The sequence below is a fragment of the Peromyscus maniculatus genome, chromosome 1 (assembly GCF_049852395.1).
Source record: "Peromyscus maniculatus bairdii isolate BWxNUB_F1_BW_parent chromosome 1, HU_Pman_BW_mat_3.1, whole genome shotgun sequence".
Lineage (NCBI taxonomy): Eukaryota > Metazoa > Chordata > Mammalia > Rodentia > Cricetidae > Peromyscus > Peromyscus maniculatus.
Genome location: NC_134852.1, coordinates 139,625,814 through 139,640,674, shown reverse-complemented (window position 1 = coordinate 139,640,674; position 14,861 = coordinate 139,625,814). Strand labels below are relative to the sequence as shown.

The 14,861-nt window shown below is 44.1% G+C and overlaps 1 long non-coding RNA gene across 1 annotated transcript; it reads left to right on the top strand.

Moving 5' to 3' along the window:
- Positions 1-867: 867 nt before the first annotated feature.
- On the top strand, positions 868-1,398 carry LOC121826847 (uncharacterized). Its single transcript, XR_006068990.2, has 2 exons — positions 868-995; positions 1,183-1,398. It is a non-coding gene; the product is annotated as an uncharacterized LOC121826847 (long non-coding RNA).
- The last annotated feature ends 13,463 nt before the right edge of the window (positions 1,399-14,861 follow it).

Genomic DNA, 14,861 nt, shown 5'->3' with positions numbered 1-14,861 from the left:
TCTTAGGGCTCACTCTCAGCCAGCTAGTCTCAATCAGCAAGCTGAGGCCAAAGAGAGACCTTGACTCCATAAACAAGATAAGCAGCAATTGAGAAATGACACCCAAGAATGTTTGGCCTCCATATATACAATTGCAGACACACACCCCCACACACACTTTTCCATTTCAAGTATGGTCCAAAAGAATATTTGAAATGTTACTGCCAAGGAATAAAATGTACATGGGCTTTTATTCTGATGGAGGGGGGTCACAGACTACCAACAAAAGAACGGAAGAATTTCTACAGTCTATTCAAAGCTGCCACAATGAAATATCTTAGATGGGGCAGCTTAGAAATAAATAGACATTTATTTCACAGCAGTGTAAACTCAAAACCCTGGAATCAATGAGGGCCAGTCTTCATCAATGGCACCTTCCAGCTATATCCTAACTTGGCAGAAGAGGCAGGGCACTCTCTGGGACCCCTCTAATTGTATTTATGAGGCTCTTATCTCATGACCTAATCACTCAAAAGACCCCATCTCCTAACGCCCTCACAACAGGGAAACAGGCATTGCGACCTTAGCCAAGTTGCAGAAGGAAAACAGAGAAAGTCTATTATCAGAGAGGGCCTGGGAATGAATCAGAGGTCAGGACATCTCTGAGAAACCACCATTTAGGAAGACAGCCACAGAAAGGTCTGGAGGTGAGGGAGGGAAGGAAGGAGAGAAGAAGGAGGGAAGGAGGGAGAAGAAAAAAAGAAAAGAAAGGGAGGGAGGGAACACAAGAAAAATAATAAAAGAAAACTTTGAAACAAGTGAGCAGAGGCTCGTCCCGGGCAAACCATGGAAACCAGGGTTTGTTTTGATGATGTCACAGTGGGGAAGGAGACAATATGGCAGGGTCCCTCGTTTCAGTGCCCCAACCACAGTGATTGCCTCCCAGTGCCTCCCATCTGCTCTAGAGAGAGCATGTCTAGCTAACAAAGAACACGGTGCATCAGCATCCTCTGAAGGTCAGCCACATTTTGGTTTTTGAGTAACTTCACACTAGTCTACGGCACAGGAGTGGGAAGGAGCTGTGGGACGGGTGACGGGAGTAGGGAATTCTGAGAATTTCCTCGAAAGGAGGTAGCATAGAAGGAGGAGGAGAACGCAACTGATTTTTGACCATTGCTCATCCGATCCTTCCCTTGTGGCTAGAATTGGATATGCTGGCTCCAGCTCCAGCAGCAGGCCTGTGACCACATGAGGAAAAGCGTCCTCTAAGAAGGACACATTAGAATCGGAATGTGCAGGACCCTCTGTTCCTGACTGTCCTATGGCAACACCATCTTACTCTTGGACCTCACATTGATAGAGTCTCCTGAGATGAGAAAAGTAAACTCTCTTAACAAGACACCATCCATCAGACTGTTATTGACTGCTAACGTTTTGTGCCTCCTCCACCTAGAGCGTGGCAAGCTTAACTGTCCCAGGACCACAGCTGGAAGCACTGTGTGTCCTCACAAGCCTGGCCCTGGTGCTCTTCTCTGACATGTGCTCACAGACCAATGGCGAGTGTTGCCTTCACAGCCTCCCTGCCCCCATGACATCCATGGGTAGCACAGGGCATCCATGTCCCGTGCATGTGTTCTGTGTTACTGCATCTACAAGAGGCCCAATGCTTTTCCTAGCCGGTTAGTGTCTCAGAGCCATCCCTACACTAAGAATAACCCAATGGCTTCCTAGGAGGGAGAAAATCTTGCAATAGGTCTTCTACACCATCCTTCATCCTTCATCCACAGTCATGACCAGATGGAAGGTAAAACTCACAAGAGAGAAAAATGTAGACTTCTTGTTTGTTTGGTGACACTATCTAGTGCTCAGGGGAACTAATTGAAATATAAGTGTTGCTCTGTGGTGGGTCTCAGATGTGCTTCAGAATGTCCACCACTGATGGCTTATCCAAGGGCAGCAAGGCCGGGGAGCAGAAGACAGGAGGAGGCACTTCAGGCCCAAGGCTTCTTTGATGATTAGACCTAAGATGTCTGTCATTAGACCTGCATCGTACGTGACATGACCAAGCTGTGTGCCCACAATCCTGTATGTTGGAGCCTGTGGTTATGTAAAAGAGAAATGTTTCCCATAAGCTCAGCTGATGCTATTTGGGAAGGTTAGGAGTTATGGCTATGCTAGAGAAAATACATCACCGGAGGCAGGTTTTGCAAGTAGAAGCCTCTCAACATTTCCAGTTCTTTCTCTCTCTTCTCTTTCTCCCTCCCTCTTTCCTCCTCCTCTCCCCCTCTCCCTTCCCTTCTCTCCCCCTCTCTCCTCCCTCCTCTCTCCTTCCCCCTCTCTCCTCCCTCCCCCCTCTTTGGAACTGTAGTTGAGATGTGAGCTCTCAGCTTCCTGTTCCTGCCACCTGCCATGCCTCTGCATCATGATGGACTCTTATCTCTCTGGAAGCGTAAACCAAAATAAATGTTTCCGTTTATAAACTTCCTTAGTCATGGTATTTTATCACAGCGATGGAAAAGTGGCCATTCTTGGAAACAGGGTCTTTATGAGGGTAATTAAAGCAAAGTGAAGCCATGGGAATAGATACCTGACCAGACAAAACTAGTGTCATCCAACCAAGAGAAAGGGAGCTGGGAAGGCACAAGGTCAGTAAAGCACTCGAAGAGTGAGGACCCAGGCTCAATCCCCCAGATGCCACATTTAGAAAAACAGTGCTTAGAAAGCAGACACAGACAGATCCCTGGAGCCTGCTAGCAGGGTGCCAAGAAAGCAAAGGAGGGCAGCACCTGAGGAACAGAACCAAAGGTTGCTGTCTGACCTTGTAACACACACACACACACACACACACACACACACACACACACACACGAATACACGCACATATACAAATGTACACATACACATGCATATGCATGCATGCACATACACATATATATGCATACTTGTACACACACACGTACACACACACATACAAGTAGTTGGTGGGAGGGAGAGAGAAAATGTATACTTATCTTCTCCCACCCCCTAGAAAACCATAGCTTGAAGGCATAGTCTGCCACCAGGAGGGGAAGCCTCAACAGACTCTGATCACTGACATCTTAGTTTCAAATTTCCAGGTTCAGAACTGGGAGAAAATCAGTTTGCATTGTTTAAACTGTTTGTTTCGGGTACCTGTCATTCAGCTGAGGTGACTGGTACAGCAATAAAGTGTCCCCTGAACTTGCTGAACAGTGTGAAGACAGCAGGACTGTATGGTGGAGGGGTTAGCGTGTATGGGTGTGCGTGGATGTGTATGGATGCTGTGTATGGATGACCTTGTTCCCATGCACCCCCTGAAAGCCAATAGCCAGGCAAATCCACACCTTCCATAGCTGTGGTCAGCAGACAGCTGTTTAAAATGCCGTCTGGTCTTAGGTCAGTGCTGCTGAGCCTCTCCTTTCTTGTTTACATGGTAGCAAATTTATAACTACGCTCTCACCAAAGAATCCAAAGGCCCTGTCATATTTCTATATTTTCACTGAAAACAACATAGTTCCTCATATTTTTGTAGCTATGCATGGGATGCTTAACTCCTGCTCACGCTACATCTCTACTTTCTCTCAGAATGCAAACCCCCAAAACTTCCAGCTTTGGATCTCTGAAGAAAAAGCCCATGCGTATGTGGTACCTCAGGTGTTTCTTCTCTAATAAAGTTCATATTTTAAATATCAACCAGGTGAGGCTACTAGAAAGTCATACTTGAATCAGAAAATGTGTGAGGAGGAGACTGTATTGGTCAAAGTTCTCAACGGAAGTGAACCCAGGAGGACACACACAGTGATGGTTAGTCTCAACTGTCAAGGTGATAGGATTTAGAGCCACTATGGAAACACACCCCTGAGCATGTCTGTGAGGTGACTGGTACAGCAATAAAGTGTCCCCTGAACTTACTGAACAAGTGTGAAGACAGCTGGACTGTATGGTGGAAGGGTTAGCATGTATGGGTGTGCTTGGATGTGTATGGATGCTGTGTATGGATGACCTTCTAAACAAGTTTAGCTGAAGAGGAAGACTCACCCAGAATGTGTGTGGTCCATCACATGGGCTGAGCTATGGAATGTGTGTGGTCCATCACATGGGCTGGGTTATGGAAAGTGTGTGGTCCATCACATGGGCTGAGCTATGGAAAGTGTGTGGTCCATCACATGGGCTGGGCTATGGAGTGTGTGTGGTCCTTCACATGGGCTGGGCTATGGATTAAGTCAAAAAGAGAAAGAGGACTCGGGAGATGGCTCAGTTGGTAAAGTGCTGCTTGGCAAGCATGAAGGCTGTGGGTCCTGGAGATCTGAACTCACGTGAAAAGTCAGGCCTGCCTGGTAGCCCAAATCTGGGGGATGGCGGGATAGAGACAGGTAGCTCTCTGGAGCTTACTAGCCAGCCAATTTAGCCAAATCAGTGAGCTCCAGCCACCCAGCACAGCTGGATCAGTGAGCTCCAGATTCATTGAGAGACACTGTTGTTGCAGAATATTCCTTTACACTGTGTGAAGACGTCTCATTGTGAATGCTTTAATAAAGAGCTGAGTGGCCAATAGCTAGGCAGGAAGAGGTTAGGTAGGAGTTCTGGGACAGAGAGGTCTCAGGGAAGAAGAAAGGCCGAGTCATCAGCTGGAGGCAGAGGAAGCAGGACAGGCAGGAGGAGAGGTAACAGCCATGAGCCATGTGGCAGCAGGTAGATGAACAGAAATGGGTTAATTTAAGTTATAAGAGCTAGTGGAACAAGCCTAAGCTATAAGGTGAAATTTTATAAATAACAATATGTCTCTGTGTCATTTTTTGTGAGCTGGCAACCCACAGAAATATCTGTCTACACCCTGTCTCAAGAAATAAGGTGGAGAGGGATTGAGGAAGAGGCCTGACTTTGACCCATGGCTTTCACATATATGCACACATGTGTACATGCACCTGAATACACATGCACATACCACATGAACACACATATATATATATATGGCATACATACAACACCACAATACATATGTGTGTATATACATGCGCACACACATGAGAAAGAGAGAGAGAGAGAGAGCTCTGAGTGTCACCATTCATCTCTACTTTCCAACTACGGACACTCCTCTTGCATAACTTCCCCACAATGGACTGAGCCCTCTAAGTGTGAACCAAAATAAACGCATTTTTCTGTAGGTTGTGTTTGTGGAGTATCTTGTCACGGTGATGATAAAAATATCTAACCTAGAAACAAGCATGTGGATTCACATACTATTCAGAGATTCATGCTAAGGAACTGTCTCATGTGAGTGTGGGCCCTGACAAGTCTAGAAAAGAGCACCACCAGGTTAGAAACTGGGCAGGAGCTGGGGCTGCAGTCTTCAGTAGGATTCCTACCTCTCTGGGAAATCCAATCAGGGCGCCTTCGTTCCACAGTCCAAGGCCAGGCATCCTGGATATGGCTCACGTTGACAAAATGCCTTTCCAGCAACATGCAGATGGCTGTTGGAACAATAACTGGACGCTTTGGCCTGACCGTGTCACCACATAAAAACAATTCTGATGGAGATGAAACAGAGCCCAGAATTCATTTCACACTTTCCTGTGCACTGCAATCCAGCAAAGAGGATGACTTAGAAGCTTTGAGGCTCATAAAGTAACTTGATTAATTATATCTTCCACTTCAGTTATTTTGCTTATATATGTGTATCTTGCATGTGCATGTGTTTCTACCCACTTACATCTATAAGCACACATACATGTCCATATATGACATGGTGTCAACACACATACACACATACACACACACACACAGAGAGAGAGAGAGAGAGAGAGAGAGAGAGAGAGAGAGAGAGAGAGAGAGAGAGAAGTCTGCTGCCATACTATGTTTAAATGTTCTCCAAATGTGTTCAAACAGGTATTCAAAAGCCCCATTTCTCCTCATTTCTCACCCCATCTCCAAGTTGGCTGTACTTTAAGTGAACATCTTCAATTACTGTTTCTATCAGTAATGCTTGTAGGCTTATCACACCTCCCTCGTCTCATCATCATGATGGTATTTAACACATATTTTCATTCCAAGCCGTTACATGATTACCGCAGAGGCAGGGGAGGGATCTGTTCTCTCCCTGCTCTTTGGGCGTCAGTGATTGTCCCAGATTAAAGAGAACAAGTACATGCTATTGCATATCCCGCTATGGCTAGAGCGCAGCATTAACCTGTTGTTTAATCAGTTTGGCAAATGTGATTTTATAAAACAGAGAAGAAAATCTATCCTAGTGTTTTTACAGTGGCCGTGGGTCCAAATGCTGCAGGGAAGCCCTGCTAAAAACTAGCACTGGAGATTCAAGAACTTCTAGTGTAGCCACAAGCTTGGGCTTTGTTTGTCTGCTTTTCTTTTGTTTGCAGTTGTAATGGGTTTTTAAAAATAATTATTTATTTTATGTGTGTTTTGCCTGAATGTATGTTTGTGCACCACATGTGTACCTGGTGTCCTCAAAGGTCAGAAGAGGACATTGGATCCACTGGAAGTGGAGATACAGATAGATGGCTCTGAGCCACCATGTGGTAATTGAACTTGGGACCTCTGGAGGAGCAGCCAGTGCTCTTAACCACTGAGCCATCTTTCCAGCCCATGTTCGGAAGGTGGATATGATGAAAAAGATTTTTAAAACTTATTTTTATTTAAACCCTCACTCCCACTCCATCTTTTCCAGGCTGGCCTCCCATTCTGAATACATAGTCAAGGGTGACCTTGGATCCCTGATCTCCTTACCTCCACTTTCTGAATGCTGAGATTACAGGCCTGAGCCATCATGCTTGGTTTAAGCAATGCTGACGATTGAACCCAGGGCTTCGTGAGTGCTAGGCATGAGTCCTGCCCGCTGAGCTAGTCCAAACATTTTTGCTTTTAAGAGTAGATTTATTTGTCCATCCTAGCCTCATCTTTTTGTTTTCTTGAACTTTCAGAGGGTCACCCTGTTAGATAACAGCTGGGATGAGCTATAATTCAGAGTGATTTAATTAGCTCTAATAATAAGACTTGCCCTGCTCAGTCCCTTACATTCAGTGCATCGTGAGGGCATGAATCGGCAAGTTCCCACAACAGGAAACTCCTCCATAGGCTCAGCAGCAGCCCCGCCTCTCCCTCTCCCTAATACCGTGTGATGAAGGAAACAGCATTTTGGGTCCAGCTGATGCTCCCCACACAGCCTTTCCTCTCAGGAACAAACTCACTTCCACACTTTTTCACAGGCGTGCCTCTCTGGTGTGCACTGCCATTTACACAGGTTTTCACCATCAGCTTTTACAGTCGCCATTTAGAACTGTGCTGACCCAGGACATGCCCTAGAGGAGAACTGTTTGCTTACTTCAGATTCTGAATGGCCTTTCAACATTTTGCTTGGTCAGGGACTTTTTTTTTTTTTTTTTTTTTAAGTAATTGGAGTTGAGTACTTTTTTTTCCAAAGTTGTTATAGTCTTAAATAATTTGGGGTTCTTTTTATCTAATGATTTCCATTTAATTTGGAAGGTAACTAATGGAAGTCTTTATAACAAGGCAATATTTTAAGAGGTCTGCCAATTTGCACAGTCTTTCCGATTTTAAGGAATTAAATGGTTGCAAGATAAATTTGGCAATGGGATAATTCCAGGGATTCTTCTAATTGGTGACACTGTCTTAATCGGGAAAGAACACATGTGTGCTTCTTAAGCTGTGTGTATCATGTCTAGTCCTGCTACCGTGTATAGGTGGACAACAACTCTAAGAGCCAAATAACCCATGACTAAGCTTCAGGGGGAATTTGAAGATAAGAGTTCCTATGGATGGCATTGCAGTTAACCCTTCCCAGGTTAGTCCCTGCTTACTTTATTTCTTTCATTTACCTTTTTGTTTTGTAAGTGTATAGGTGTGTGCGTGTGTGTGTGTGTGTGTGTGTGTGTGTGTGTGTGTGTGTGTGTATGTGTGTGTGTGTGTCTGCCAGAGGTCAATAGAAGATGTCTTTCTCAGTCACACGCTACCTTTTTTGTTTGTTTGTTTGTTTTTGTTTTTGAGACAGTCTTTCTCACTGATTCTGAGGGATTGGCTGGCCAGCGAGCTCCAGGGATCCTCCTGTCCTTGGTTCTCAATCTTCCTAATGCTGCGACTTTTTTTTTTTTTTTTTTTTTTTTGGTTTTTTTTGGTTTTTCAAGACAGGGTTTCTCTGTGTAGCTTTGCGCCTTTCCTGGAACTCACTTGGTAGCCCAGGCTGGCCTCGAACTCACAGAGATCCACCTGCCTCTACCTCCCAAGTGCTGGGATTAAAGGCGTGCACCACCACCGCCCGGCTTAAGAAAAGAAATGCGACTCTTTAATACAGTTTCTCATGTTGTGGTGACCCCAACCATAAAATTTTTTCATTGGTACTTTCAAAACTATTTTCATTGCTTCATAACTCTAAATTTGCTACTGTAATGAATCAAAATGTATCTGATATTTGACCTCTGTGAAAGGGTCATCTGATCCCCATAGGGGTCATGACCCACAAGTTGAAAACCACTGCTCCTGTCTCTGCCTTCCAGTGCTGGCACAGAGGCATATGCCACCACAGCTTTCTTACATGGATCCTGAGGGATCGAACTCAGGCCTTTACACTTGCATGGCAAGTTCTTCACTTAGAGAGTCATCTCCCGGGCTCCAAGAATTCCCATTTAAAATCTGCCTTTTATTTCACTTTACCTTCTGGTGAGCAACTCCCACACAGGGAAACCATCAAAAGGCCTCTCCTCGCCATCATTTACAGCCATCGGTTCATCAGAATGGGGGTCATCTGAGCAGTGACTTACCTTGTCCAGAATCATCTCTGGTGTGTGGTTACAAAGCGCAGAAATCCTGGCTCTAAAGACTGTGAATAATGAATTGCTAGGTTTTCAACAGTTGAATTAACAGATATAAATAAATGAAAGCATCAGGTATCACCACAATTTCCTGGTAGGATCCCAGCCAAGTCACAAGCCCCTGTCTGGGGAAGGAGCTCACACAGTATCGAGTGTATGAGATTGGTCTTCCTTAGGATGTACAATGTATTTCTTGAAATCAATTGACCTCCACTTCAGAAAACAGCGGTGGGGGGGGGACTGAAGTAAGGGGGAAGGAAGGGTAGAGGGGGGCAGTGGGGAGGGAGGCAGGAACAACAGGAAGGTAGGAGGGGGCAGGATCTTCTTTTGCATACTCATGAGAGAAAATCCAATTAACTTCTGCAGTTTTTCAAACAAACTCAAGGATAACATTGAGAAAGGAGGAACATCTTTTAATTAAAGAAAATATAGACACTCCTCTTCCTGCCTTGGGCCAGTCAGTTGTGTGTCCCAGTCTCAGCCTCAAGCTAGACCTGTGCTGGCTTCAGAAACCAGAAACGGGAGAGAAAATCAGACAGACCAAGATTTAAAAGAGCCAAGGAAATGGCAGAGCAGCCCTGCGTGCACCTGATCAAATAAAAGGATCGGACGTTCTTCTGAAAATCAGCTGAGGCCGTGACCAAGTGCTGGCTTCAGCGCATCTCTTCTGTGTTTCAAAGTCAGAGAGTAAAGAGGCTGTTGGGTAATGGTGGGGCGGGGGGGGGGGGGGGGCGGGGAGGGTTTGGCTGAATTAGGTTTAAAAGGTGTCAGTAAAATTAGAGGTTCATCAATTCCACTCACAGCCTAACACACCCTCTTGTAAAGCTGGTCTTTTTTTTACTCTTCTCTCATACATTATACCCCTACTGCAATTTCCCCTCCCTCCACTCCTTCCATCTCCCCACCACCTCCCCTCACCTCCCTCCACCTCCCCTCACCTCCCCCAGATCCTCTGTTTCTCTTTAAAAACAAAGAGCAGGCTTCCCAGAGAGATCCACCTAATGTGGTCCAACAAGTTACAGTGAGACTAGGCTTCTGATAAAACAGAAGTCTTCTTCTGAAGTTGTAGACCCTACTCTTGGTATTGGGTTCCCTTGCCCAGCCTTAATACATGGGGAGGTGCTCAATCTCACTGAAACTTGATATGTCCTTTCCTATACAGAACCAAAGGAAGGTTGGATTGGGGGTGGGAAGGGTGGGAACAGAGAGGGGATGGGAGTAAGGACTGGGAGGAGAGGAGGGAGGGGAAACGATGGCTGGGATGTAAAATAAATAAATAAATTTATTTAAAAAAGAAAAAAGACTAGGCACAAACCCTCATATAAAGGCTGGATGAGGCAACCCAGTAGGAGGAAAAGGGTCCCAAGAGTGAGCAAAATACTCCCACTGTTAGGAATCCCACAAGAACACCAAGCTATACAACCATAATATCTGCAGAGGACATAGCAGAGACCCATTCAGGTTCCGCGATTGTCACTTCAGTCTCTGTGACACTATTTCCTGACTTGTTCTCCGTGACCTGGTCAGCTACCTTTCTTACACAGCCCAGGTCTATGTGCCCAGGGATGTCACTGGCCACAGTGGTCTTGGCTACTCACACATCAATCATTAATCAAGAAAATGCCCCCACAGGTATGCCCAATGGCCAATCTGATGAAGGCAGTTCCTTGAGATTTTCCCAGGTGATTCTAATTTGTGTCAAGTTGACAAAAACTAACACATAGACCAAGCCTCTAACCTGGGGGTGTGCTCTGTCAGTGGATACTGAGAGTTATGTCAAGAGCTATAGGAAGCTGAAGAATAAACAAACATATCATCCGAAATCTGCAAATGTACTCAAATGTTTATCTAGGAAAACTATCTTTTCAATATATCTGTAACAGAGCTATATAAAACTTGAAGCTAGACGCTGGGGAGACGGCTCAGTTGGTAAAGTGTTTGTCACACAGGCCTAGGTGCCCTGAATTCAATCCCCAGAATCAGTGTTAGGTGTGGTGGTGGCATGTGTTCATAACCCCAGTTGAGAAAGTAGACTCAGATAGACCTCTGGGGCTCACTGGACCATCATGGAGTCTACTGGTGAGTTGTGGACCAATGAGACACCCAGTTTCAACTTCTTGCCTCCATATGTATGTATACACCACACAGAGAGAGAGAGAGAGAGAGAGAGAGAGAGAGAGAGAGAGAGAGAGAGAGAGAGAGAGAGAGAGACTTTAAGCTAAAACCTTAGACTTTAAAACAACAGTGTGCTTGGATGGCCACATTGAACTCAGCTCTCAGAGCCCATTAATAGTTCTGTCTGTGAGTGTATTTCAGAGGCGACAGGGAAGGGCTTGAGTATGACAGGTCTGGCCCTTTTGTTCCTGACCTTTGATGTACAGAACTCACTTACAGAAATTTGTCTTATGGAAATGAGCCATCTCATGCCAAAGCCAAATGCAAAAGGTGATTCATCAGAGCTTCTTCCAACAGGAAATGGTTGTGATGACTTGAGCGACACCACCTGCTCTGGTCTATACAAGCAAAGATTGTTCTCTGTACCACTTTTGTAAGGTGGAGCAGAAATGCATCGTTCGTGTAAAAATATGCTTGGGATTTACCATAAAATGGGATGGCTAGTTAGAAAACAGCATTTTATTGCTCACACATAAAAATAAAGAAGAATCAAGGCTAAAAGTTGCACATGGTTGCATAGAAAGGATGGGTAGTGACTGCTGATTATTTTTGTTTAATGATATTTTTCATAATGAATTGAGATTACTATGCAGTAGACAGAAATGATGAGGCAGATCTGGTGGCTTCAGATACTCAGAAAGTTTTGGGCTACAGAGCTCAAGGCTAGCCTCAGTACTGTGTTAAAATAAAAGTCAAAAAAGAAAAATAGTGGGGTGTGGGAGGCATGAGGAGAAGTCTCAGTTGGCAAAGTACTTGCCCTGTAAGCATGAGAACCAGAATTTGGAATCTGTTCAAGTTTGGATTAATGCTGTTGTGATAAAACACTGACCAAAACAACTTGAAGGATCAAAAGGTTTAATGGGTTTACAGGTCATAGTTCATCACTGAGGGGAGCCAAGGCAGGAACGCAGATAGGAATTTGGAGACAAGAACTGAAGCAGAGCCCATGGAGGAACGCTGAGCACTGGCTTGCTCCCCTTGTCTTGCTCAACTGCCTTTTTTATACATCTCAGGATCACCTGCCTAGGGACGGCTCTACCCACAGTGGGATGAGCTTGCCTATACTAATCAGCAGTTAATAAAATGCTCCACAGATATGCCTACGGTTCTTCAGCTGAGATTCCTTCTTGGAAAGTGTTCCAAGTTAACAACAAAATCAACCAGGACAGATCTCCAGCATCCATGTAAAGCACCAGGCATGGCAGTATGGGAGGCAGGTATCAGTGGATCCCTGCAGTTTACTGGCAAGCCAACTACTGAATCACTGAGTTCTAGGTTTTGTCACAAATCTTATCTTAAAAAAATAAGATGGAGAGGAAGATACCCAATGTCAACCTCAGACAGCCCATGCGTGCACACACATGCATGCACATGAACATGTATATATAACATGCACATACACAGAAATAACAACAATAGATAAATAAATAGGAGGCAGATACTATTTCTCAGGGAGAGAATCCTTGCCCAGCATGTGCGAGTCCTTAAAAGTCCTAGGTTTTGAATGTGACATACATCCTTAGTGAGATAGCCCCTTCCTCATTTTCATTTCCCATGACCTCTAACTTGTCCTTTGCCCACCAAGAATATTTCAATAATGGAAGCTTCTGAAGCAAGAGATATTCTTTCACTTCTGTGCTTTGTAGATGCCTTTCCCTAGCCTGACATGTCCTTCTTCATCTTTCTTACCAAGTGTCTTAGTTAGTGTTTCTATTGCTGTGAAAAGATACCACGACCACAGCAACTCTTATAGAGTAAAACATTTAATTGGGGTGGCTTGTTTACAGTTTCAGAGGTTCAGTCCATTATCATCACGGTAGGGAGCATGGTGGCATGCAGGCAGACTTGATGCTAGAGAGGAAGCTGAGAGTCCTACATCTTGCAGGCAACAGGAAGTCAATTGAGACACTAGGCAGTATCCTGATCATAGGAAACCTCAAAGCCTGCCCCGACAGTGACATTCTTTCTCTAACAAGGCCATACTCATGTCAACAAAGCCACAGCTCCTAATAGTCCTATTCCCTGTGAGATTATGGGGGCCAATTACATTCCAACTACCACACCAAGCAAAGACTTGTCCAGGGGTGGTTCAGATCCTACTGGCCTTTGTGTGGTGAGAGTGTGCTGTAGCCATAACATTCAATTGTGTGATTCCCCCCCTTCCCTCCACACACAATGATCCCCCCTTACTATCAATTACTATAGATGGCTTCTATTACAAAACAGCCTTTGTTGCTTGGTCAACATGAAGCCATTAGGAACTTCCAGTTAAAGCAGAGGCTTCAGTTCTCCATCACAGTGAGGAGACAGGATACCAATCCCACAAGATTGTTGCTGTTGTTAATTTTTATTTTTTGTGGTACTAGAAATTGAATATAAGACCTTGCAAATCTAAGACAAAGCTATGTGCTCTGCCACTGAGATACATCTCTACTTCTTTTGAAAATAGTATTTTTGATGAAGATCTTTTCCCATTCTGTGGGCTGCTGTTTTGTCTGTTTGACAGTGTCCTTGGCTTACAGAAACTTTTCAGCTTCAGGAGGTCCCATTTGTTAATTGTTGATCTGAGTACCTGTGCTAACAGTATTTTGTTCAGAAAGCCTTTTCCTGTGCCAATGTGTTCAAGATTATTTTCTACTTTCTCTTCTATCAGGTTCAATATATCTGGATTTATGTTGAGGTCTTTGATCCACTTGGACTTGAGTTTTGTGCAGGGTGATAGATATGGATCTATTTGCATTCATCCAGTATGTCATTTGTTGAATATGCTTGCTTTTTTACATTGTATAATTTTGGCTTCTTTGTTGAAAAATCAAGTGTCTGTAGATGTGTGGATTTATGCCTGGATCTTTGATTCAATTCCATTGATTCATCTGTTTTTATGCCAATGCCATCCTGTTTTTATTACCATAGTTCTGTAATAGAGCTTGAAATCAGGGATGGTGATACTTCTGGCAGTTCTTTTATTGTACAGGATTGTTTTAGTTATTGTAGCTGAAGTTTTCCTGGTCCTGCCTGACTCACGGTCAGGACAAATCTCTCCCACTAGCACCCCCAAAGTAAACACACAGAGACTTGTATTACTTATAAACTGTATGGCCATGGCAGACTTCTTGCTATCTGTTCTTATATCTTAAATCAACCCATTTCTATAAATCTATACCTTGCCATATGGCTTGTGGCCTACTGGTATCTTACATCATGCTTCTCACAGTGGCTAGCTGCATCTCCTCAACTCAGCGTTCTTTCACCCAGCATTCTCCTCTCTCCTTGTCCTGCCCACACTGTCCTTCCTGCCTGGCTACTGGCCAATCAGTGCAACATATATTCACAGCATACAAGACATCCCACAGCAAGTTATCCCAAGTTTTTTTGTTTTTCCACATAAAGTTGAGTATTGTTCTTTCAAGGTCTATCAAGAACTGATAGGATTTTGATGGGGATTGCATTGAATCTGTAGATTGCTTTGGTAAAATGGCCAATTTTACTTTATTAATCCTATCAATCCATGAGCGTGGGAGATCTTTCCATCTTCTGATATCCTCTTCAACTTCTTTCTTCAAAGACTTGAAGTTCTTATCATACAGGTGCTTTGTTAGAGTTATACCAAAATACTTTATGTTATTTGTGGCTATTGTGAAGGTTGTTGTTTTCCTGATTTCTTTCTCAGCCCATTTATCATTTGTATATAGGAGGGCTTCTGATTTTTTTTTTTGTTAAGTTTGTATAAAGCCACTTTGCGGAAGTCGTTTATCAGCTGTAGGAGTTCCCTGGTAGAATTTTTGAGGTCGCTTATGTATACTATCATATTGTCTGCAGACAGCAATACTTTGACCTCTTCCTTTC